The sequence below is a fragment of the Panthera leo genome, chromosome F2 (assembly GCF_018350215.1).
Source record: "Panthera leo isolate Ple1 chromosome F2, P.leo_Ple1_pat1.1, whole genome shotgun sequence".
Lineage (NCBI taxonomy): Eukaryota > Metazoa > Chordata > Mammalia > Carnivora > Felidae > Panthera > Panthera leo.
This window is the reverse complement of record NC_056695.1, coordinates 20,622,155-20,645,119: the sequence shown is the minus strand read 5'-3', so window position 1 is coordinate 20,645,119 and position 22,965 is coordinate 20,622,155. Positions and strand designations below refer to the sequence as shown.

Here is a 22,965-nt window from a genome sequence, read left to right as displayed (position 1 = left end):
TGAGAGCCCTCTCTCTTCAATAGCATGTGCCATACGCTCTGTTGTCCATAAAAACTCAAGTTAGTCGTTTTGGTTGGCAAATAGTCTTCATTTGTGTATCGACGCCGATGTGTTGAATGATGACTTCCTTTGATTAGTGGCAACTTTGAGAAGACTGTGAGGCTACATTTGGGTCAGGCAAAAAGAACGTCAGGATTCACTAAAAATGTCGGCAGGGGTAGATGGTGTGGAGAATATGCTCTCCTGGTCTTGTTTGTACCATACCAGAAACCAGAAGGTCGTTTTCACGTTGATCACATTTTGGCATCCTCGTTTTCAAATCATGTTGGCAACAACGATAGCATTATCAAAACAGTGAGCTTCCATAACAGCTCAGTGGGTAAAAGCACGCGTGACTCTGCCATCAGACTTCGGATTAGAATCTGGGCTTTGCCACTGCATTGCTTCTGTGACCTTGAAAAGAGTATTTCATTTGTCAGTTAAGTTTCTGTATCTACAGAATGGAGGTGATAGTGGTAGCAGTAGGTACCTTGTAGGGTTGTTAGGAAGATCAAATGGGGTAACCATTTAAGCCACCTCTGCTTGGGGCGCTCACAGAGGCCTTTAAGAAATTGTAGATGATGATGATGGCAGTGATGATTTGATGATGGTGATGGTAAACCAAAACAGCGAAATATGGCTCTTCTCTCATTCTGGTAATCATATACATAGATCTCTCTCTGGATGGATAGATAGATAGATAGATAGATAGATAGATAGATAGATAGATCTAGATCTATCTATATATAGAGAGATATATCTAGAGATAGATCTATATCTATATAGATAGATCTGTATCTACCTATCTACCCTAACCCCTGTTCCTAACCCTTCATATCTATCTATCTATCTATCTATCTATCTAAATAAATAAATAAATAAGAGCGAGCGTGTGCATATCTTCTCCTAACCCTCCACCACCTTTTGAAAAATCATTAATAATCAGCTTTGATGCTGTCGGCAACCTTTTTCTGTGTGATGCAGGCTCAGTCCTCATTTTTTGCCTCAGAGCCATGATGTGTTATTCGTGCCTGCTAGTTGATTCTCTGCTTGGCAAATGTTTACACCATTTGCTACTAGAACTGCCTTTTCTCCCTTCAATCCCTTTACTCACACAGTAATGACAATTATCACGTAGAAAGAAAGGGCAAGGATATAGAGGTACATTTTTTAAAAGTCATTTATAATTTTTTTTAGCATTTAAAAAATTGAGGTATGATTGGCATACCATGAAATGCATTCATTTTAAAGGATGAGTTTTGGTAAATATGTAGTTATGTGTGTCGCGTGTTTCTTATACGTTTTTCTTCAGCATCATCCACAACCAAGTTTTAGAACAATTCTGTCAGCCCAAAAGGTTCTCTTGTGCCCATTTTCAGGCATTCTCCACTTCCATTCTCTAACCCAAGACACCACTGTTTTGCCTCTATAGTTTTTACTTTTTCTAGAAATTTCAGATTAATGGAATTATATAATGTTATCTTTGTGTCTGGTTTCTTTCACTTAGCACATGTTTTTGAGGCTTGTGTTGTTACATGTGTCAGTAATCCATGCCTTGTCATTGTTGAGTGGTATTCCATTGCACATATGTATTACATTCTAGAAAACCCATTCTCCAAATGATAAACATTTTAGTTGTCTCTGCTTTTTACCTGTTCTGACCATGACTGCTGGAATCATCCTTGTAAAACTACTTGTATGGTCATCTGTCTCCAAGAGACTTGAAAACACACCTTGGTGTCAAACTGTTGGGTTATATGATGAGAAACTTCCAAGCTGTTTTGCAAAATGGTCATACCATTGTGCTTTCCCACCAAGCAAGGGATGTCATGTGAGGGGTTCTAGTTTCTTCCTGTCCTTGTCAACACTAGATGTTTTATTGGATGTCAAGCATATTATGTTTTGGTTTTAATTTCTATTTTTCTGATGACTAATGACATTTAGTACTTTTTTGTGTACTTTCCCCATCGTACGTCTTATACAATATATATAACATAGGGGCACCTGGGTGTTTAAGTGGGTTAAGCGGCCAACTCTTGATTTCAGCTCAGGTCATCATCTCGCGATTTGTGAGACTGAGCCCCACTTTGGGCTCTGTGCTGACAGCATGGAGCCTGTTTGAGATTTCTCTCTCTCCCTCTCTCTCTACCCCTCTCCCCTTGGCTCCTCCTCTGCTTGAATGAACTCTCTCAAAAAAATAAACATTAATATATATATATATAGGTATATATATAATATATTAAAAAAATCTTTAAGTATTTTGCCCATTTAAAAATATTGAATTATTTGTTTATAATTGAGTTGTAGAAGTCTTTTTGTCTATTCTAGCTGACTATCTTTATTATTTAGCTCTTTATATTTTTTAAATGCGTGTACTTTATCAAATGATTATTTTGCCAATAATATCTCCCAATCTGTGGCTTGTGTTTTCATTTTTAATTATGTCTTTTGAATAGTAGAAGTTTTAATTTTAATGGAGTTCAGTTTATCAGCTTTTTTTCTTTTATGGTCTTTATTTTATGCATTTGGTGTGATATCTAAACATTTTTTTCCTATCCACAATAGTTTTCTCCAGGTGCCTTCTTCTACAAGTTTTGTAGTTTAGTTCTTACATTTAGATCTGTGATCCTATCCATTTTGAGTTAATTTTTTTTTACATTTATTTATTTTTGAGAGACAGAGAGCACATGTGGGGGAGGGGCAGAGAGCGAGGGAGACACAGAATCCAAACCAAGCTCCAGGCTCCAAGCTGTCAGCACAGAGCCCGACCCGGGGCTTGAAGTCACAAACTGTGAGATCATGACCTGAGCTGAAGTCGGATGCTTAACTGACTGAACCACCTAGACGCCCCTATTTTGAGTTAATTTTTGTACATCGTGCAGGATAAAGGTCAAGGTTCCTTTTCCCTCTCCATATGTATAACAGTTTCTGGCATCGTTTATTGAAAAGACTGTCTTTCTCGTATAATTACCTTGTGACCTTTATCACAAATGTGTGGGCCTGTTTCTAGATTGTGTTCTCTTCCTTAGGCTAATACCCCACTGTTTTGATTATTATAGCCTTATAGTAAGGTTTGAAATTAGGTAGTACTTTTCAACTTTTTTTTTTTTTTTTTTTTTTGAGTATAAAGTTTATTTAAGAGAGAGAGAGCACAAGCAAGGGAGGGGCAGAGAGAGAGAGGGAGAATCCCAAGCAGGTCCTGCGCTGTCAGGACAAAGCCGGATGCAGGCTCGAACCTACAAGACCGTGAGATCATGACTGGAGCCGATAGCAAGGGTTGGACACCCACCAGACTGAGCCCCCAGGCGCCCCTTTTTCAACTTGGATGTAGTTTTAAGAGAGCCCTGTCTCAAAAATTTCCCAACAGTCTCCATGTTTATGTATCTCTCTGGAGGCTGGGCAGATAAAGCCATTACGACATTTGAGGGAAAAATCAGTTCTAGTTGGTGGAGCGGAGGCCTGAAGCCTCTGTTCTCCATCCTTTCGTCGAGCTACCTGTCAGAGCTAGCAGCATTTAGCAGGATCACACTTGCTAGGACAGCAGTCGTACCACCTACTGTGTACCAGGTGTTTTATGTATGTAATCGTCTCATTTAATACTTACAAGATGCTGCAAACAGACATTATTACCCTCATTTTATAGTTGAATCCACAATAACATTTCCTAGGTCACGTACCTCAGCTGCTGCTAATGACAGAATAATAGGAACGGCAGCCATATGTAGATGATAGAGGCAGGCTTCGAGAACTGGTCTGTGCAATGATGCTGAACCCTCCTAGGTTCTTTGCGCGGTTCGTGCTGCCTCTGATAGCGACCCATTGCTTTGTGGAGAGGCGGTGTATCCTTTTAGTTCATACAGTGGAAATAGTGGTAGTAAGAAAGAAGGTGACAACTGTCCCTCCGCCCTTTCTTGCAAGGTTCCTGACTTTCATTGTGTCTCTCTGCCCGGACCAGCCTAGCCTTCCCCTCTCCCTCCCTCGAAACACACTCCGGAAAGAACTTTGTGAAAACTGTCATGACTGGTGGGCAGTAGAAGGTGTTGCTTTGTCATGGAGTTGTTGCTGCCTGTACTATCGCTTTAAATGGCTGAGATTTTCCCTTAGGAACTTGTGAAACGTTTTGTGATTCTGTGTTTGTAAGTATTTCATTATAACCTCTTATTTAAAACGTTACACTGAGATACCATTTTGTACTGTGGAAATTATCCACACCTTCATGTCCCCTCTATCTCTTTCTTCAGCATTGGATGAGTCGGCACTTTCTCCTCCTGTTACGTTAGCATATTAGTAAAAACACGCCGAATAATATAGACCAAGCAGTAATAGTTTAATGTCATCACTCCTAATAATCACAACTTTTAGCTCTCGATTGTTTCATAGTGTGATGTCCTTGAGCGAATTAGTTGTTGGTATCGAATTATAATGGGCTTAAGTAGGGCAGCATAATGAATACATTTACCCCAGTAGAGCTGGAAAGAATTGATGACTTCTATTACATAACAGTTTATTGCACACTACTCACTGACTGCCACTTGAGGAGAATCCATTCGTTTTACTTACTGTGATAACTTCTTATTTGCATACAAATTTTCTTTTGTTTTTCATGAATCATCTCTGACTGAACCCTAGCTGCATTTCATTACATTCAATGATCTCTAGACCGATCAGGTTCTTGTAAAAATCCAAATGGAATTTTTTTCCGTTTCTTTCCCCTTTACGCCTCTTTTTCTTTTTCCCTTTTAGACCTCTTAAAAAGTAGTAAACCTGAATACACGTGAAATATCATAAGCACTTATTTGTTGTGTTTGTATTCCTCACGATGCATCTTGGCAACAAACTTCTTTAGTGCAGTGGAAAGGATTTTTGTGTGGATCAGAGAAAATGTTGCAGGGTCCTTTGGAGGTAAAGTCTTTGTTCTCAAGGGTATACTCCCAGAAGAAATTTGGTGAGCATCTACTCTCATGATCGAACATGTTCATTTCTTCCTTATCTACATTTGCTCTTGCAAATTGTTAAGATTGTCATATATAGCATCATTTTTGCATCATTTTACTTAAGACATTTTTTTTTTTTGAGATAGCATATTACCTGGTCACTTCTGAACTTCGTTAAACAATTATGACATAGATTTTTATTTCAATAATTTCAAGCCTTTTGGTTTCCTATAAATCACTGCAAATTAAGATCGCGATGCGAATTTTATTTATTTGTTTACTCAGCAGACATTTATTGTGCATTGTGTTCCTGTGTTCTGGGAGGGCGGTCTGGAAATAGGGGGCTCAGGCCTCTGCTGCTTCTCAGCTTCTCATTAGATCTAAGCAGCTACACGAAAGTGTAATAAGAGTTACGGTGGGAACTAAAAATTTGTAGGATAGACACCTCATAATTCACAATGAAATGTGGCCTTGCATATTTGATGTTTTCTTATCCAAATAGAAATAATACAGCAAGTCTATGTCTTGATTTATCATGCAATTTAATGGCAAGATATTATTAATGAGTTATTTGTATACTGGTTTAAAAATCACCTCCATGCTAATGAGTCTAAGAGGATTCTTCATCTTTTTATTCATGTTTGCTTGTTTGTTTGTATTGCAGATTTCTCTCGGATTTGGCTACAAATTTATAGATCTTCTGCACTGTGTACAGGCACAGGTGAGTTCAAATTATGCCCTTCTATTGGAATTTTTTAAAATTTTTTTTAACATTTATTTATTTTTGAGAGACCGAGACAGAGCACAAGCAGGGAGGGGCAGAGAGAGAGGGAGACACAGAATCCGAAGCAGGCTCCAGGCTCTGTGCTGTGAGTGCAGAGCCCGGCGCGGGGCTTGAACTCACGGACTGTGAGATCATGACCTGAGCCGAAGTCGGTGCTTAACCAACGGAGCCACCCAGGTGCCCCTGGAATATTTTGGTTTTTAAGTAAAATCAAATATTAAAAATTATTCTATTCAGAGTTTAGCAAAGTAACATGTAAATAAATATAAATAAAAAACAAAATGTATATTTGTCAGCATTTCTGTTTTATTGTAAAAATTCTGTCAGAATGTGTTAGAAATTAATTGAAAGGTGGTGATCTTATCCGTTTATCAGCGCTTACTGTGTATATTTGGGATAGGTTTATATATACCCATGGGATAATTTGAATTATGTCATAACCTGGCAAAATGTGTTTACATTTATTTTTATATATAAAGAAAAGAATAGCTGTTATCAATTTTGGCAGCAAATGGAGGTAAATGGTTTAAATTTAATAAGCAGGCTTTTCTTGTCCAACCAGTCTGAAATAGCTTCTCAGTCACTTCTTAGCACACAGCCCTGATTGATTTTTATCATGTGATATATTTTACTTACCTCTTTACAGTCTTCCCTATGAAAATATAAGCTCCATGAACTTTGAGACTGTTTTTGTGTTATTAAAAAATAGTATCCCTGACTTTTTAGGATAGTGCCTGGTCTATCGGAAAGACTGAATAAATGTTTGTTAATATAATTATTAGGTAGTATATATTAAGAGTTCATTTATATTTAGAGTCATTGAACTCTGCATCTATAAATACAAACTAGAAGTAGTTTTTATACTTATTTCTAAATATGAAGTTAATTTGTATCAGATACTTAAAGTATATGACTCTTAAATGTTCTGAGAAATTACCTGTGTTGCATATTTTATGTACTAAAGTATGCTTAATCAAGATAGAATTCAGAGGGTAATGCTTCCAGTTCTGTATTTATTTTGTCACTACCCTAGAAGGTTCTTATGATCAAGCTGCGGACAAACCTGAAGCAGGTGTGAGAGCTTTTTACCTCCTTACTGGATCGTGCTGCCATATTGGATATGTTTTGTGGTATCTTTATAGAGAGTGAGAGATTTGAAAATTGCTGTCTCTAAAAACCAAATAAGTTAAAAATTTCCCACTACCTGTCACTGGCTATGCAATGTGACTTCCTTACTTGGTTTTCTGTTTCTAGATTGGGGAAATTTTTTGGTCATTTTTCCACTTCGTACGTTGATGTTTGAATTCATGATCAAAAAGCTGTAGGAGGGACACCTGGCTGGCTCTGTCAGCAGAGCACGCGACTCTTGATCTCGAGGTCATGAGTTCAGCCCCACATTGGGCATTGAGCTTACTGGGAAAAAAAAAAAAGATAGCTATAGGAATAAGCAGACCACCCATTTCCTTGTGTCCTTGGCAGTTTTCTTTAGGCGGTCCAGGATATTGGTTGCTCTTTTGGGTTCTTCTCTTGTTTTTTTTTCTTCTTCTTCTTATTTTTTTTTTTGGTATTTAAAAAAAAAATGTTTATTCATTTATTTTGAGAGAGTCAGAGAGAGAGAGTGAGAGCGAGTGTGTATGCACTAGTGGGTGAGGGGCAGAGAGAAAGGGAGAGAGAGAATCCCAAGCAGGTGGAGCCCAATGCGGGGCTCCATCTCACAAACCGTGAGATCGTGGCCTGAGCTGAAATGAAGAGTCAAATGCTTAAGTGATTGAGCCACCCAGGTGCCCTTGTTTTCTTTTTTGATCTGTTTTCTTTAGGCATTGGTCTCTTTTTCTGCCACTGTGATTTTCATTTGTAGAAAGAATTAAGTGTGACCTTTAGGTTTTTGTTAACAAAATTTTGTAAATTATATAAGGGTTTTGTATGCACATTTGATTTTCTAAGTGCAACTTGCAGAGATTCCTTTGATAATGTTAATAACAGCAGCTCTTTCAGTGTGTGCCAGGCATTATGTAAGTGCTTTTCAGTTATCTTTAGAAGAACAGATAAGGAAATTGAAGCTTAGAAAGGTTAAGTGACTTTTCCAAGGTCATATCAAATAAGTGGCAATTTGCCACTCCAAAGACCTTGATCTTAACCACTGAGCTCTATTTTATGCCTAAACAGCCCTGAATACAGGCATGTGGTAGTAAGTGTAATATAGGAAGATCATGTTGATATGTGCAGATTTCAAAATTAATTTAAAAGTCAAACCTTATTTGCTTATATTTCATTAGCAGGTCCTAACTTTTAACCTTTATTTCAAACTGTGAAACATGACAACCCATCTGAAATTTAATGACTACCTAAACAATTTAAAGTTCCACTCTGGCACGTTCATTTCATACTCGCTTTTAGAGGGGGAGGCACATGGGGGAAAGCAAGCCATTTGGATTCCTTTTTCCATTATAAATGTGGTATGCTATGAATCGGCATTCTTTACCCCTTGAAATATTAGAAATTTTAGTTTACAGATGGCATTTGTGGCCTGATGGATGAATCACTTTTCTTAGAACAGGTTGTATGAAATAGAGTGATTATAGAATTACATAGGACTCTTAACTTGAAAAGCATAATAATTTATATCTTTGGAAACATTTTTAAAATTATTTAAGAAATGAAGTGGCTTCACTTAGAGCAGAGTCGGCTCAAATAGAACTTCAGCTTTCTTTTAGTTTTTTTTTTTTTTTTAAGTTTATTTATTTGTCTTGAGAGACAGAGAGAGAGAGGGAGGGAGAGAGAATCCCTGCTCTAACAGCACAGAGCCCAATGTAGGACTCGTTCTCACGAACCTTGAGATCATGACCTGAGCTGAAAGAAGTCAAGAGTTGGATGCTTAACCAACTGAGCCACCCAGGCCTATTAGCTGTTTAGTTTGTTTTCAAGGCTGAGAAGGACATATTATATCAAAATACTTTGGGGGTGACTGGGTGGTTCAGTCAATTGAGCGTCCAACTCTTGATTTTGGCTCAGATCGTGATTCCAAAGTCAAGAGACTGATCCCCGCTGTGGGGCTTTGAGCTGAGTGTGGAGGCTGCTTAAGATTCTCTCTCTTCCTCTGCTCCTGTCCCCTGCTCATGCTCGTGCTCACTCACTCTCAAAATAAAATAAAAATATATTGACTTTTAACATGTGTGATAATGTGGACAACATGTTCTTGAAGACAGTGTTGTTGAATACATCTTAAAATTTTTATTTGAGAGCGTGATTAATTATATTTCCTTACACTTTCCAAAATGTTTATGTCTATGAGTATAAATGTAAATTTCAGATTTGAGTATCTGGAAAGGGAATTCTGTAGTTTGAATTAAAAAGACAATTTATTTAACAGACCACATTGTGCCTCTTAATCTATAACTACATCGGTATTTCCATTCCATTCTTACATTTAAAGCAATTTTAAAGTTAGCCAATAAAATAATTCTAGAATTGATGGTCAAAACAGGAATAAGCATTAGATAAATCTGTTGGACAATATAGCCTCAAAATGTAATTTTCCCTTCACTATGGAAAACTAAACTCACTGTGGAATCATAGGTACTTTGTATTTACTTCTAAGTCTATTTTCTGTATGCCAGAAGATTTTGGGTGGGATGGGTGGGTGAAGAATTGTTTACAGATACTAGTGAGAGCCAAACTCTGGGATGCTAATATATGGAGATATAAGTTCTCCAATAAAGTGTAATATACTTTTGGTAATACTAATATGTTGTGTTGTTGTGTACTAAATACTCAAAATTTTATTAAGCATATCGAGACATAAAAAAAATTCTGTCCGTATTGGCTATGGCATTCAAGCCACTAGAACATTCAAGTGAGTATTTGTTGCATTTTGAATTCGCTTTTTGTTCATAGATGTGAGATGTGTCGTTAGCAGCCTGATTTAACTAAGAGATGTGTGAGTTCCCGTGAAAATGGGGCAGCTTGATTTGAGCTACAGATCTGAAGCTCTGAGCACTGTCTACTGAAACTCAGTATTGATCTAACCAAACATGGAGGACATTTAAATATATATATCTTGCTTCAGGCAAAATCTACAGACATTTAATTGTATTGCTCCTTTGTGTATTTCCTTGAAATGCTGGCATGGTAGGCACTGTGATCTGGAAAATAACAAGCATTTTGACAGTTGGCAAAATGCCCTCAGTCATTTAACTGTTCGAGCTAGAATCTTAACCCTAGCCCCACTCGGTAGGCACCTCTGCTCTTAGTGAATAGAGTAGACTGCTGAACTCAGGCTTACTGGTAAGTCCAGATGATCGTCTAGTGGGTGTCACTGACAGAGAGCCATCAGTTGGAAACTGTTTGGATGACAGGCCAGTTTTTAAAGCATTTGTACTAGTCTGCTTTCCTCCTTTTTTATGTACGTACTAGTGTCCGCAGATTGGACTAGTTGTCCCCATCAAATTAGATTCATTCAGCACCATTAACTCTCCTTTCTCACTCCCCTCCCTCCTCTTTTTACCTTCAGGCCATGCCTCTTTCCTTCTGATTCTCCTTCCTTTCAGAAAGATTTATTAATTGTTTATCTTGTGCTAGCCTATACTCAGTGCTGTGGGAACCAGTATTTCCAATAACCCAAATTATTCAAGTGGAAAAGGAATATCACTACAAGCTTAACTCCCTATTTCCTTGCTCATTGTTTTTACACTGAGCTTTGGCGTTTTGAGTTTTCTTTGAAAGAAAAAAACTGAACAGTAATTTCTGAATTATATGTCTTTTCTTACTAAAAGTCTTAATCTGTCCATAGTAGTAGAGGTTGAGGCACCAGCAACAACAATTAAAGCTATCTAGCCTAAGTAAACGTTTTGTTTGTATGGGGTTAACGATGCTTGCAAAGTGCGCTCCGGGGAAGGTACACACCTCCTGAGGTAGACGTGTTGTGCTTGGTCAGGTTGAGGTAATCAGAGTCTGGACAGTCTGTTTAGAACGGTGTCCTTGCTATTTCTATAGGTGCAGACAAGCAGAGTGATATTAGTAAGCATAGTGCATGGATGAAAAACATACCAGAAATATGGGGAGAACCTGATTCTTCTGGTTAACTTAAATTCTGGAAAAGCAAATTTTAGAATTACGGACAGCAACTTAAAAACATATTTTTAAATCAAATTCATAAGCTGTTTCTTGGATTGTAAGACAGTTGAGTTTCAGTTTAGAGCCATTTTACTGTGAGAACACTTTTTTTCAATTGGAAGTTTTTTGTTTTTTTTTTTTTAATGTTTGTTTACATTTGAGAGAGAGACATTAGCGGGGCAGGGGCAGAGAGAGAGGCGGGGGGGAGACAGAATCCTAAGCAGGCTTCAGGCTCTGAGCTGTCAGCACAGAGCCCAATGTGGGGCTCGAACTCACGAACCATGAGATCATGACCCGAGCCGAAGTCGGCAGTGTAATGAACTGAGCCACCCAGCTGCCCCTCAGCTGAAAGTTTCTACGTGTGACTTCTGCTGGTGTAGCTGGTGTTTTTTGGAAATCATTAAAATTAAAAGTATTACCAATCTATACTCGTATAAATCTTTTGAGTTAGCATGTCTTAGAGGAGGTAGCACCAGGGTCGGAATCTTCCGAGACGGTTAGAGTGGGCTCTGATTCCTCAGCTATGCTTTTCTGTACTGTAGAACAGGTGGATGTGTACCTGGAAGTGAGAAGACGTGGTTCAGGGATTGTGAGTACAATGTGTTTCCTGCTTTTTTTGGTTGTTGTTGGCCTTTTCATTTCAGTTCAAACTTGTATACTCTACTTATCTGGATAGTAGAGTTGTTAGCTTTAAGAAGAAGGTCTCTAGGAAGCAAAATTTCACATAAGTGCTACCATAGTAACTTTAGGAATTCATGGCCTTTGATTTTGAGATAGTAGGCTTCTTAGCTATCTTGTTCACTTTTACTTTGGAAGGAAAGTGACAAACACGTGTTATTTTCTAGGGAGGTGTTGAATTTGAGTCAGTTAACCTTGCCCGAATACCCTTAAAGATAAAACAGCAAGTAAATAAGGCTGCTTCCATTGACTTGACTTCTACTTTTGAAGCTCAAATCATTCATGTCTTTCTCCACTGTTTACAACATCTATATATAAAGGATAAATTAAGCATTTATTATGAAATTATCCATATCCATAGAATTAATTAAGTAGATTTTCTTTTTTTTCCCCTCTGATTCTTTTGCTTTAGGATATAGATGTTTCTATTGAGACTCAGATAAACCGGAGAAATCTAGAGAAGTTAACAGCAAATTTTGCTGCTACTTCCATGCATTGGGTTGTCTAAGCATTATTTGCTACCTCATGAATGATTCATGGGTGTCTACAGTCAATGGAAATGTATTTTTTGCCCCAGTTACACCCTGCCTTCCCATCCAAAAAGAGCAAAGGGAGGATAAGACATATATATAGTCTTTAATAGTGGCTAAATGGGAATTTAACCATGTACTATAAATGTATGTAGTTTAATTTTGAAGGATTTCTTAAATACATGTCTGCATGCAAGGTTGGTTTTTGTGGTATCATAGCCTATAGGATCGTTTGCCTTCACTGCCTTTTTTTTTTTCTTTTTGCTTTTTGATGTATTTACAAATAATTGAATTGATTTTGAATTTATTAATTTGAGGACTTCACTTTCTTTAAGAGTTTTCAATTTTTTGGTGCTAGCTACATGAATTTTAATAAGCAAAATCCTACCCTTGACATTTTGTGGTCTCAACCTAAATGTCTGGAACTTTGCTACCTATCAATATCACAGAGTTGGAACACAGTTTTATTGCACTTTCTTGAGAAGTGAAAAAGGCTGAAAAGGCAAAAGTGTCATAGGCCAGGATAAACTTCGGTGGAAAGATGAGTGGGGAAGTTTATAAAAGACCTACCAATGCCTTATTGGAGTACTGAGACTTCTAAGTCTTTATTTAAACTATAAAATAATATCTTTAAAGGAAACAACTGTGCCATAATTAGTGAATTGATGACTTAAATTAGAATAGCGAGAGTAGGGGCAAAAGGAAACTTGATCTCTCAATTTCTTTAACTTCTTTGTCACTCACAAAGCTATTTGATCTAGATTTCTTTTTATTTTTGAATTTTTGAATTTTTTTTTGAGAGAGTGAGCGCAAGTGGGGCAGTGGGACAGAGCGAGGGAGAGCGAGAGAGAATCCCGAGCAGGCTCTACATTTCAGTGCAGAGCGCAATGTGGGGCTAGATCTCACGACCATGAGATCATGACCTGAGTGGAAATCAAGAGTCAGATGCTCAACAGACTGAGCCCCCCAGGTGCCCCATCTAGGTTTATTTATTTTTTTAAGTTTATTTATTTATTTTGAAATAGAGAGGGAGCGAGCAGCAAGTGTAGGCAGGGGAGGGCAGAGAGAGAGAGAGGGAGAATTTCAAGCAGGCTGTACTCTGTCAGCAGAGTCCGATGTGGGGCTTGATGTCACGAATGTGAGATCATGACCTGAGATCAAGAGTCAGATGCTTAACCAGGTGAGCCACCCAGGCTCCCCTAGATTTCTAATTTTACCTTTTATACGACAGTTTTATTATAGTCCAGAAAATAAACTTCTGTTTCATAGGTTATAAAACAGAGTATGAAAATAGAAGATAGTTTTGAGCTAATGTGTTTTGAAACTATATTGTGATTACTCAAGCTATTATATTTGAATAGAATAGAAATGTAAAATTCCTTTGACTTAAATTAAACATCTGTTAGACAGATTAGGCTTGCTTCATGAGTCTTATTTATACACAATTTTGTTTTATTAACCTAGTGGAATCTAGAGTTTATCTTTTCTTTGAAACTAGATGCTTTGGAACATTTAAGTTTTTCTCTAATGTAGACGTTAAATGTTTAATGTTGCTACTTCAAAATACACACACATTTTCATAAAATCTTTATTGTCTTCCATGTAAGTTATTACTTTGAACTTGTTCACTGACATAGTTATATGATATGTCAAGGTCAGGTTCAGACTTTCTCTTTAAAGTATCTCTTGAAATATAAAAAATAACCTTTTGTAAAATACTGCTGTTATCTCTTAAAATGTATTTTTATTTTAACATATCCTAAATGCCCGTGCATATTGCTTTAAACCATAATGTGTGCTCACCACATTTACGTATCTCCCATCTATTTTTTCCTCTTTATTTTTAAAAGTAAATATTAAAAACAAACAAACGAAAAAATTAAAATCTTTCTCCTTTCACACCACAGTGGCTTATCACCAAAGCTGTTCAACCTCCAGAGTGAAATAAAAGCTGTCTGCCATGCTGTCCACAGTCCCGCAGACCTGCTGTCCTGCTGGCTGTCCTTGAGTCCTGTGGGGTCTGGGACTGCCACAGCAGGAGCCGTATGCTTACTGCCTGACCCTTGCTTATTCTGGGATAGAAAATAAGAGGCATTTATTTATTACTTATTTATTCCAATACGTTTGATATCTTTGGCTTCTCGTGATACTTCTACTTCAGTGTTTCTTTTAGCCGAATCATTATTTTTACTGAGGTCCCTGTTGATTAAAGGTCCTATTTCCTACTAAATTACAAGGGCTGGTTATGCAAAGAATATACCTGATCATTTGTTTATATAACACATTGAGGTCTCATGAGGTGGTTCAAGTTTTCACAGCGATTTGAAGCAGAGATAAATACAGGGCACCTCGAGGGATAGAGAGAGAAAAGGAAAAACAAACATTTACCATTCCTTTAGGCAAGACGTGGTTCTTAGCCTTTCCACGTGTCGTGTCAGTTTAAACCCTGGATAAATTCTTTGTATCAGAATGTGAAGTGTGTTCTGAGTGTGTCTAAATTCTCTGATTTGAAGTTGAAACTAACCTACTTTTTATTTCCAAAGCGCTCAAATTTTATTTCTTAGGCTGTAATGTATACAGTGAAACGAAACTGTGTCTTTCAACTCATCTGCTTTTAGTTGAATCTTGTAACTGTTGCAAAGACTTTTTGTGCCGCATTTTAAACTAGTTAAGTAGGAAAAATGATTCTGATCTCAAAAAGGGGGAAGTTTTGATTAACTGATCCCATCAGATACTGCAAAATGAGCTTTGTCAGAAGAAAGTACTCAAAAGATGTAAATCAAAGATGTGAAGAAAATTGGGTTAGAAGCATCCTGCTTTGTTAAGATACTTTCCTGTTATATAGAACAACATGTTAATGTTTTGTTTTTCATTGCTTTATTCACTGAGTATTTCTAACATTATAGTTGACCGTGTATGTACATGTAACTTCCGTGTCAGTGTCATGAAATAAATTTGTCTTACTTAAAATAATATTACCTGAGGGGCATTTGACCGGCTCAGCTGGCAGAGCACATGACTCTGTTTCAGGGTTGTGAGGTAGAGCCCCACGCTGGGTGTGCAGATTACTTAAGATCTTAAAAACAAAACAAAACAAAACACAATTGCTGTATTACTAAACACTAATAATCATGATGGGACCCCAAATAGGTAGAAACAAGGACGCGAACATAAATTAAGAGGTAAATGTTTAAGTCATCTGTTTAATTAAGTGTAGTTTGCTTATATTTGATTACATTTCCTAGTTACAGGGCCATCATCAGGGTGCTTTCAATATAGAGACATGACTGTGGGACCAAATACAGTAAAACCTTGGATTGCCGGTAACTTGTTCTGCGCATGTTCCACAAAGCGAGCAAGCATTTCTGATACATTTTAACTTGATAACTGAGCGGCGACTTGTAATACGAGCAGTACGTGAGAGTAGTACGTGACGCCGAACATCACAGGACCACAACTGAGCCAGTGTTTCTTCTCTCTTACTCAGTGACGAACATCCCCTGGGTGATCGTCTCCCATGCTCAGATGCTCGGTCTCAGTCCGCGGTGTTTGGCAGAAATCAGTGATTTTTGAGAACGCTGGAAGGTGCCCACCACTGGCACTGGCGTAGTTTTTGTCACTTCACAGCGCCTAAGGACAGTCCTCTGCTTTTCCACACGAGAGTAAGCTTAGGAATGCTTTGCTTCATTCTAGGTCAGGCTGCCTGAGGATATAGACCCTTTCCTCTGCTCCCTTATTGCCAGTTACATTAAATACAGTAGATGACAAGAGTTTATCAATACTGTACTGTAGTCAGCATCCATGTGAGCGTATACAGTGGCCCCCATGCAGGAGAAGATTCCATTGGGCCAGTAGATAGCAGTGATTCTGTTAGTGATGGTGAAAGTGGTTCTACACAGTACCCCTCCTCTCTCTTGTCTCCCTCATGCCAGCCACGAAGGTTTTCAAAGGTAAGCGCAGGTTAACTTGTTTATTTTTCTTTATATTTTGTGTTTATTTTATTATATTACGGTATTGTAATCATTTTTATATGAATATTTTGAGGTTGTGGAACAAATCATCTGAGTTTCCATGATTTCTTATGGGGAAATTCACCTTGAAATACACGTGCTTTGTATAACAAGCATGTTTCCAGGATGAATTATGCTCACAAACCAAGGTTTTACTGTATTATCAACACAGAGCCTGTTTCAATCGTAGTGCAAGTAGAATAGAACCTCCTTGGAACTGAAAGATCATGTATAGTTGCTAGTATGCATATTGTGCTTATCATGTGCCCCATAGTGTTCTAAACTCTTCCTAGAGTAATCCCCATAATCCCCAAAAGAAATTTAAGTACCCACTACTGTGTTAGCATTTTATACATGGGGAAATGAAGGCACTGAGGGGTTCGGTTGATTTGCCCATTGTTGTTCACCTACTTTTATTAGCCAGTTAGAGGAAAAATTGGGATTCAAACCTAGGCTGTCATTGGTCGTGTTTTTGTTTGTTTTGTTTTACCAGAAATTGAGTTTATTTGGGAATAGCACAGGAATTGCAGTTTGAGAAACAAATGTGTAACACGCTACAAGTGAGTCTTTTGAGGGTTTTGGGTGGGATGTACTTATAGGCGAATGGGAGAAAGTCCATCCAGAGTGCAAAGAGGGGGAAATCCCGCCATAGTCTAAATAGTAAGTTTGTTGGCTTGAGGAGGGGAAGAGATTCTTGGGAGGATGTTCCTTGGTTGGCAGATAAGTGTCAGTCTTCTCTAAATCAGACATTCAATGGAAATCTGTCTCTTGCTTCTTAAGTTCCACTCTTTGGAGGGCACATGGCCGAGATTCTCCAATTCATAGCCTCAGGTTCCATTTTAGATTGAAATTCCACATTTTCCCGTTGATCAAGATCTTTCGCAGAAAGCATTGCTGATCCCCCATGCTGTTTAGACGTTATTTGCCTTCTCTCTCTCTTTCTCTCTCTCCCTCTCCCTCTCCCTCTCCCTCTCCCTCTCTCCCTCTCTCCCTCTCTCCCTCTCTCCCTCTCTCCCTCTCTCCCTCCCTCCCTCTCTCCCTCCCTCCTCCCTCCTCCCTCCTCCCTCCATCCCTCCTTCCCTCCTTCTCTCTCTCTCTCTCTTCAACCAAAGACATTATTAGATGGAGTACGTGTTCCTTGGAGCTGAGGAGGACCACCCTCAGGTATCTTGTCCCACAGAGGAGAGAAATGGCAAGTGGATTTTATTGGACTCATTTGAACAACTAAAGGGATGAGAAATGGGGACTCCCAGTCATGTTCCTTTCCGGTGGTTAGTCAGTTTCCATGGTCAGTTAAATTTTAGGGTAAACATAAATGCAATATTCTTAGTACAGTGCACATTGGTAGTGCTTTGCCTATGAAAGTTTGTTCCCTTAAAAAGTAAACAACAAAAAAACCACCATCAACAAAAAAGATTAATAATTTCAAAATAAAGTTTCAAACTAACCAGGTATGGGTAAGGATGCGACCAAGGCGTAGCGTTGTGTTTGCTGTCCCCCCCTCCCAATGAGGGTCTGTGGGCCCAAATCATTGTGGTAACTAGTGACACTGAAAGCCCATAAAGTTGGTAAACTGTGTATTAGAAAGGATTATTTGATATTAATTAATAAGGAAAAATGCAGGTCACAGAAATGATACTAAACTGTTCCTTGGCTTCAGATTAAGTTTCACGGATAATTCATTCAGTAGGATTTGTGTTTGGGCATAAATCTATTTAACATGGTTTATTTTGTTTGAAGGATGGAAAAAGGGGCCAGCCCACTTTCTTTTTCATGCCCTTCTCTTAAAAATAACTTTAGAAGTTTTCCTCAATTAAAAAAAAATGTTAAAAAGGAATTTCCTGGGGTTCCCGTAATACAAAAGCTTATATAGGTCCCTTTCACACAAAAAGAAGAACATTTTCAACTCAAAAGCAAATTTCAGTTCTTAAAAATGTTTATTTATTTTGAGGTGGGGGAGGATCCGAAGCAGGCTCCACGCTAGCACGGAACCCGATTTGGGATTTCATCCCACAACTGTGAGATCATGACCTGAACCGAAATCCAGAGTCAGACACACGACTGGCTGAGCCTCCCAGCCGACCCTCAATTTTTATTAAGAAAATTATATTAAAGTGAGGTGCCTGGGTGGCTCAGTGGGTTAAGTGTCTGACTTTGGTCCAGGTCATGATTTCACGGTTCGTGGGTTCAAGCCCCGCATCAGGCTCTGTGCTGACAGCTCGGAGCCTGGAGCCTGCTTCGGATTCTGTGTCTCCCTCTCTCTCTATTCCTCCCCCACTCATGCTCTGTCTGTCTCTCTCTCTCTCAAAAATAAATAAGCATTCAAAAAAAAATTTAAAAAAATTATATTAAAGTGAGTAAAGAAACCTTTCAATTACTTTTAAAAAGCTTAATTTATATTGAAGTATAGTTTCCATTTCTGGTTGACTCTGTTAATTTTTAGATAATCATGGTGCAACCTTAACAGACATGGCATTTACATTTTATAAAATGTAAAAAAAATTAGGCCACTCATTTTCTCAGATTTCTCCCAGTTCTTTGTTTTTTTTTTTTTTACATAGGGAAAATTATACCTGCTCTATAGGATTAGTATATAATGTTTTTAGTTGTTTATGGGTTTTTGTGATATACCTAACAGTGTTTACCATGAATATAAAAAGAGGTTTTTAATTACCACCTTGAATGTACTTTACTCACAGCTGCCATTTTCCTTTTTTTCTTTCATTTTAAAGCTGTTTTTAAGCATATACATAATGAAGTTATACTTTAATTAATACTGCCAAATATGCTTTTAGTGTTTCAGTAATTCATGCTATTTCTTAAATCATTGATTAAATCTAGCTCTAAAAATTATACTTCTGAGTCTTTATTCTGTAACTCATGGTGAAGTCTCTAAGTCTTCTAAAAACTTTTAATAACAGCTTGGCTACTTCCTTTCAACATAAAATGTGGAAATAGTATTTTTATATTAGAATGTAAGTGGGGGCACCTGGGTGGCTCAGTCGGTTAAGCGTCTGACTTTGGCTCAGGTCATGATCTCACGATTCGTGAGTTCGAGCCCTGCATTGGGCTCTGTGCTGACAGCTCAGAGCCTGAAGCCTGCTTCGGATTCTGTGTCTCCCTCTCTCTGCCCCTCCCCTGCTTCCACTTTGTCTGTCTGTCTGTCTGTCTGTCTGTCTCTCTCTCTCTCAAAAATAAATAAACATTTAAAAGAAATTTATGTAAGTGTGTTTTAAGCAAGAAGCTTTTCTTACATGCCTACATTCTGCTAGTCTTTTATTATATTTTATTTCATCATATCCTTAATACTGGTTTGGGAGGGAGAACTTATTCTCATTTTATAGATAAAAATGCTGAGGCTCAGAGAGATTACTCAAGGTCAGGTAGGTGTAGGTAGCTCTAGAATTTGAACCTGGGACTATACATTTCGCGACTCCAATCTGTTTCTAGAATAATTTAGGGCTTTCTCTAGTGGTGCAAATGGAACTTCTTGATTAGTTGAAAGCCCGGACTTCTTTTTCATTCCCCAGCCAACTGATGGTCTCTTCCAATTTAGTCTATATTTATTTCTGGAACAGTTTTTGTATACACAGTAAGGTAAGGTGTTTTAAGTATACAGAACCAATTTATTTGGACTTTGTTTCATATACATCTTACAGTGTGAAAAGACAAATGGCAGGCATTAAGTTACATAAATGGGATTACAAAGCAATGTATCGACATAGGTAAAGTAATGTACTGTAGCAGGTACATAGCATGGGAAGGCCGATGGACGCTGGATTCGTTCTTCTCCGTCTCTTGACCCTCTTGACCAGATGGTTATCTTGCTGTGCAGCCTAAAGCTCTGCTGTGTGGTCTAGATCATTACAACCAGAGCAGCTAGAAATGAAGCACAGAAATAAGGGTTATTTTTTGTTGATGGGATTCAGGTGTCACAAGGTGCTCATTTCTTGAACATTCTGATTAGTAGTGGTTTTATGGTATAATCTCCATTTCACAGGTAAGAAAACCTGAAATTCTAAAGCTGGATGCTTTTTCAAAACAAATACTGTAACACTTGAACATATGGAGTACAATCCACCATGTTCAAGCCATTTAGTTCTGGGCTTTGCCATGTACTGCTGCTTGGGGTTAAGACAGGACACTGCAGGCAGAAGGCTACATTTCTTTTCCTCTGAGGCCTCTGATTCTGCTCACTGTTGTTACTTTTGCTGTTCCCATTCAACAGTAGAGGGTTTTCTGCGAATATTCTCTGGCCACTTTCAGTTAACTTACTTTTCCCCCTGATCTACTAGAGACCACAAATATAATGTGTTCTATGTTACCAGCTGCTTATGCTCCCTGAATGGAGCAGGGATTTAAGTTCCTCTAGCTATAGGAACATCTTTCATACCTGGGACTTCTTTTAAAAATTCTTTTTATTACGTTTCTTTATTTTTGAGAGGCAGAGAGAGACAGAACGCGAGTGGGAGAGGGGCAGAGAGAGAGGGAGACTCACAATCTGAAGTAGGCTCTAGGCTCCAAGCTGTCAGCACGGAGCCCGACGCGGGGCTCGAACCCACGAACCGTGAGATCATGACCTGAGCTGAAGTCGGACGCTCAACCGACTGAGCCACCCAGGTGCCCCTACCTGGGATTTCTAATAATATTTTTTTCCTAAATTCTAATGAGTGGTTTATGATGCTTAGTTACCATCTTCTTTAGATGTGTTCAGAGCCAGGATGACAGATACATGTGCCCCTCCTCCCACCCCCCTCCTTCCCCTCGCAGGTGTCCATAAATGATGTGGTATTCTTTGCACAGCTGACACTGGCTTCTCATTCTTGATATTACATATGGAGTGGGAAGCCACCAACGGCGTTATGCAAAACCATTCTTCAGGAGTCTGGTAGGCTAGTGTAGCTACAAGCACTCAAACCCAATTCTGATTTTTTTTTTTTTGTCATATTGTTCTTTCTATTATATTCTACCAATCACTGAGGACAAAGTTAATGTCTTAGTTTCACTACCTTCCCCCGTCTCCAAGAAGAGAAATCTAGCTGAGACGAACATCAAATTTTGTAATACTTCATGAATACTCTATTCAGAAAAAGTGGCTTCACCCTTCTTAATTCATTCATAGGGAAGCAAATGGTGGACTGAGTTTGAAATTAGTATTCCTACATCTTGCATGAAATTGGGAAGAATTTTATATAACCAAGCCCGATCCTTCAGTTTTACCAAACAGGTTGCCTAGAAAACAATCCATAATTGCATAGGTTAAAACAAAAATCATTTAAGAATTAAAGCAATGACATGAACTCCCACAGAATTGTGGTCTTTTCTCAATTGGTCTAATTCTGGTGCTGGCTTTTATCATTCTGAAAGATCCAGATGTCCTAATTTCCAGAGGGCTTAGGATTCTGCCCTCGGTCTGCAACCTACTTGCATTGTTTCACTCACCAAAGGAAATAGTGGGAGTTCAGCTCTGGTACAAGTCATGCTTTCCACTGAGATGCCCCTAAGAATAGGGCATATTATTTGGGCTCTAAACTGTGTAAATATTGGTGCACAATGGCAGAGAATTGAAAGATGGGTGTAATCTTAGTTTGATGCCTAATTATAGGCTAACACAAATGATTCCTGATGTGTAGTTCTGGACTCTTGACTGTACAAAACAAACCCATCTCAAACCAGAATGAGCAAAGTTGGAGTTTATTTCTTCAGATAAGTGGGAAGTCCAAGGCTACAGCTGGCTCTCGGTGCATCTGGATGGGAGGACTTAAACAATCTCACTAGGACATTCTCTCTTTCTTTTGTCTTTGCTTTTTTCTGTGTTGGCTTCTTTTTTCAATTAGGACTTTGTGCAATGGCATAGCAGGTCAGCAGCTCCAGCTTCCATCGTTTTAAAAGCCACTACTGCCCTGTAACCAGAGCATCCCCCCCCCCCCCCAATAGCTCCAACAAAAATTACAGGAATAACTTATTGGCCTGGTTATGCTACCTGCTCATTTTAGAACCAATCATGGCGAGGGACTGGGGGTAGAGCTAGCAAATTGGTCAGTCCCTGGTCACACTAGGGTGTGTGTGAAAGGATGGAAACCCTCCCAGTGGGAACCCATATGACCTGACAGTGGAAGGCTGCTTGCCTCTGTTGGAGAGAGATAGCCAGATTAGGTTTTGTGTTTCATGTGTTTTCATGTTTTTTTTTTTCAAGTCCAGAGCTTAGACGAGTCCTGTCTACTCGCAGGAATTGGGCAGGTGTGCTAATAAATACCATTATCTCATCAAAGCCACAAATGCATGTTGAGAATCCATTCTATTCCATTTATTGTACTAGATCCACTAGCTAAAAGAAAAGACAAACTTTGCTCACTTGAAGCTTATATTGGCATAGAGATGATGCATCTGAAGAGGCAGAGTACAGGGGCGCCTGGGTGGCTCAGTTGGTTAAGCATCCTACTCTTGATACTGGCTCAGGTCATGTTCTCGGGGTTGTGGGATCGAGGCTGAGCACAGAGCCTACTTGGGATTCTCTCTCTCTCGCTCTCTCTGCCCTTCCTCCCCCAAAATAAAATTTTTAAAGTAAAATAAAATAAACGAAGTACTCCATTGTAAAAGATAAATAAATAAAATACAATAAAATAATTAAAAAGGTAGAGTATAAACAGATCTGCGGCTAAGGGAAGTCCCCACAGGGGGAGGTGGGCATACTTCCAAGCAGAGAGGGCAACATGCACGAAGGTCCAGTGGTGAGAGAGCCATTAACTGAAATAGTTCCTATATGTGCAACAGAAATAGAGATCATGATTATAGAGGTCAGTGGGCCCAGATGATCTAAGAGTCTTTTACTTGCTGAGGCATTTTTTACCTTAATCTTGAGTGCCATGGGGTCCATT

At 38.6% G+C, this 22,965-nt stretch overlaps 1 protein-coding gene across 8 annotated transcripts in view; it reads left to right on the top strand.

Annotated features, from left to right (window-relative positions):
• NCOA2 (nuclear receptor coactivator 2) overlaps window positions 1-22,965 on the top strand; it is a 289,097-nt gene that overhangs the window by 90,705 nt on the left and 175,427 nt on the right. For all 8 annotated transcript variants that reach the window (XM_042924346.1, XM_042924354.1, XM_042924353.1 and 5 more), the window contains exon 2: window positions 5,638-5,694. The gene's annotated coding sequence lies outside the window, so the exon portion shown is untranslated. The remainder of the gene's footprint in view (window positions 1-5,637; window positions 5,695-22,965) is intronic.